Genomic DNA, 3,615 nt, shown 5'->3' with positions numbered 1-3,615 from the left:
CATCACTACTACCACATACCACAGTAACACACCAGGAACACTACCAGACACCACTATCGCCTGTACTATACCACACACTGACATCATCATCACAGTATTACCCTAACGACGCTATGACCACCACCACCACCACCACCACCACCACCACAACCGCTGCAACAACGGCAACAACAACTATCAACAGCTTGCATCAAGTATATCATGTTTCGACAATTTAGTAAACTTTTAGTAAGCTTGTGAAAAAATAAATCCTGTAAAACGGTCTCGCCATTATTGTGATCGACAATCGAATTTGATTTCTGCAGGTCAGAGAAAATGTAAGACAAATGTTCAAAAACACTTATGTAACCAGTGCAACGTCTGAGATAAGTAAATTGAATTAAGATAACAACAGACAAAAATTCTATACTAAGCGAAACGACAATTTGGAAAACTGAATTTAGCTAAAAATTGCATTTATCTTTAAAAGTGTATGTGTGTATGTATGTTTGTATGTACGTATAATAACCACAAAGCCCTCTCCAACCACGCAGCCGCAACCACGACAAAAATGCTAAAAGAAATTCTAAAAAAGTAAAGAATGATATTAAACTTTAATGTCGGATTTAATTTTGAAATTCATAGATTTTAATTTCTGGGGCTGGATGACTGTCTTGGTGGTCGGCTACCGGCAAAATTGGTAAAGCACAGGAAGGGGTGGGAAGGTTTTTAATAAAAAAAAAATTTGAAGCATTTAGTTTTTGCATCATGTGTTCAAATCAAGTCGGAGGCGTGTGTTAGCATTTTATTTTTCATTTGAATGGTGCGTTATAAATCCTTTCTACTATAGGCAATCTAATCGACTACTGCACTCTCACAAAATTTCAGACCATGTGTCTATAGTACAAAGAATTATATTGGAATCAATGGATTATGTGTCCTATAATGTATGTTGTTGGCACTCCGTCGCTTACGACGTCGAGTGTTCCAGTTGATCCGATCAACGGAACAGCCTGCTCGAGAAATTAACGTGCAAGTGGCTGAGCACTCCACAGACACGTGTACCCTTAACGTAGTTCTCGGGGGTATTCAGCGTGACATAGTGTGACAAGGCTCACCCTTTGAATTACAGGCACAACAGAAACAGGAAGTAAGAGTGAGAGAAAGTTGTGGTGAAAGAGTACAGCAGGGTTCGCCACCATCCCCTGCCAGAGCCTCGTGGAGCTTTAGGTGTTTTCGCTCAATAAACACTCATAACGCCCGGTCTGGGAATCGAAACCGCAATCCTATGACCGCGAGTCCGCTGCCCTAACCACTGGGTAATTGCGCCTCCACCCTATAATGTATAACTTGTGACAATTTAAGAAATCAATATTTGGTGGGAGCGGAGTGCACCATGATCTAATTTCGGTTCTGAGTTGTTCTTAAATTCACTTCATTTGGGCCTATGATAACCATAGGACGAGTAGGAATATTACACTTTCTCCTTTGATTCCTCTAAACTACATGGATTGTGCACTTGGCAGACATAACTGTGTGATTAAGAGGTTTGTTTGCAAACACATGGTTTAGCGCTCGATACTATTGCATGCCAGCATAGTGTCGTCTGTTATATAGTGTCGTCTGTTATATAGTGTCGTCTGTTATATAGTGTCGTCTGTTATATATCTATATCTACTGGAAAAAGCTGCTAAATGTCTCTAAAATCATACTATCGTGTTATAAGGAAAATAAAAAGTAAAAGGAGCGACATATTGGATAATATAGCTGAGGTAAACCACAAAGGAGTGCTGAAAAGTAAAAGAAAATACAGGAGGATCAGTTATGATTTCATTCAACATATCCCCCCCTCCCAGATTCACACAATTACTGCAGCAGTCTTTTAGTTTTTATAAGCCCTGTAAAAAAAACTCAGAAGGTTGGGCCTCCAACTAGGCTTTCGTGATACTCTTAAAGCCAGGAACTTTTCAGTACCTTATCGTATATCTTTAAAGATGCGATAGCCATGGCTAGAATGGCTTTGATCATAAATGTGGGTGATCAAGGCCAACCTGATATGAAGCAGCAGCAGCAGCAGCAGCAGCAAATCACCCTAAGCAGGCTATGAATATACAGAGAACTGGCTTTCAGCTACCTTAACCACTAGGCCATACCATTTCTAGGTCTGTGTTTATAAATAGACAAGCAATTGGCAAACAATGTGGAGCAGGAAGTAAGATATGGCGATAAGGTTTCAAATATAGTGGTCCTTAGCTTAGAGGCTACTTCTAAAAGTTTTTAGGCGTAGTTGGGGACCATTACCGGGCCGCACAGAAAGAACGAATTTTGAAATTTCATTTCTATTTTATGGCCTATCATAGTTTGTAGGGTGTTTTGCATTATATACACACACACACACACACACACACACACACACACACACACACACACACACACACACACACACACACACATATATATATATATATATATGATATGAGAAGTATTGGTGCCAAGAAGACACAAAAGTGTCAGGTAATGCTGAGTAAGTGCTATGGATAGACTATAGTTAAGCTCCAGGTTCGATAATGATACGAATGAGGAGTCCAATGTAGGTCATGTATTAGCATGTATCTATATAAAAATTAACAGAATGAGATAAAAAAATTCAAGGCTGTGAATAGCTGTCAGAACAGGTCTTACAGTTGTTTCTGCGATATTTTATATATCCCTTCATCAGAGACGGTGCGAGAAAATGTTTAAGTAATATCTATTATAGAGAAGACCTGAAATGCAGAGTGAAGTGAAGGACTGAAAACAGACGTCAGATACATAAGGATATTGTATTTGCAGTTCCATTATTTAAGCAGAATGGTGTATATATAAGTTTCCTGTACCTTGTGTGTGAGTTCCAACTTATATATATACACCATTCTGCTTAAATAATGGAACTGCAAATACAATATCCCTAAGTATCTCACGTTTGCTTTCATTCCTTCACTTCACTCTGTATTTCATGTCTTCTCTATAATAACTATTACTTAAATATTTTCTCGCACCGTCACTGATGAAAGGATATATAAAATTTCCCGGAAACAGCTGTAAGACCTTCTCTTTATGAATGTCCTGAAAACTATTCACAACCTTGAATGTTTGGATGATGTGACTGTGAAACCTGCTCTGTGTAAGCATTCGACTTGTTTGGGCACGCTTACGTTAAAATACAATTTTAGAATGATTTTTTGCTGTCCCCCACTACCATCGCTTGACAACTGATGTTGCTGTGTCTACGTCCCCGTAACTTAGCGGTTCGGTAATAGAGTCCGATAGAATATGTACTAGGCTTACAAAGAATAAGTTCCGGAGTCGATTTGTTCGACTAAAGACGGTGCTCCAGCATGGCCGCAGTGAAATGACTGAAACAAATCAAAGAGTAAAAGAGTATACATATATATATATAATTAAGTTATATATTATTCTCTATTGTGTTTTGTTATGTGCACGTTCTCCTGGTCTGTGGTACCAAAAAAAACAAACAAATAAAAATTTGGAGACCACTCTTCTACGCCTTTGCTTGACATATTGGTAGAAAGAGAAGCTAAATTCACCCGAATCTTGCTCAAATCACAAATTATTGTCTATTGTGAGTGAATGAAT

At 38.5% G+C, this 3,615-nt stretch overlaps 1 protein-coding gene across 2 annotated transcripts in view; it reads left to right on the top strand.

The window, feature by feature from the left end:
* LOC106874905 (uncharacterized) overlaps positions 1-3,615 on the top strand; it is a 93,925-nt gene that overhangs the window by 67,072 nt on the left and 23,238 nt on the right. The window lies entirely within an intron of this gene.

The sequence above is a fragment of the Octopus bimaculoides genome, chromosome 10 (genome assembly GCF_001194135.2).
Source record: "Octopus bimaculoides isolate UCB-OBI-ISO-001 chromosome 10, ASM119413v2, whole genome shotgun sequence".
NCBI classification, from domain to species: Eukaryota; Metazoa; Mollusca; class Cephalopoda; order Octopoda; family Octopodidae; genus Octopus; species Octopus bimaculoides.
Note: the sequence above shows the minus strand (reverse complement) of the source record. Positions and strands in the feature narration are given on the sequence as shown.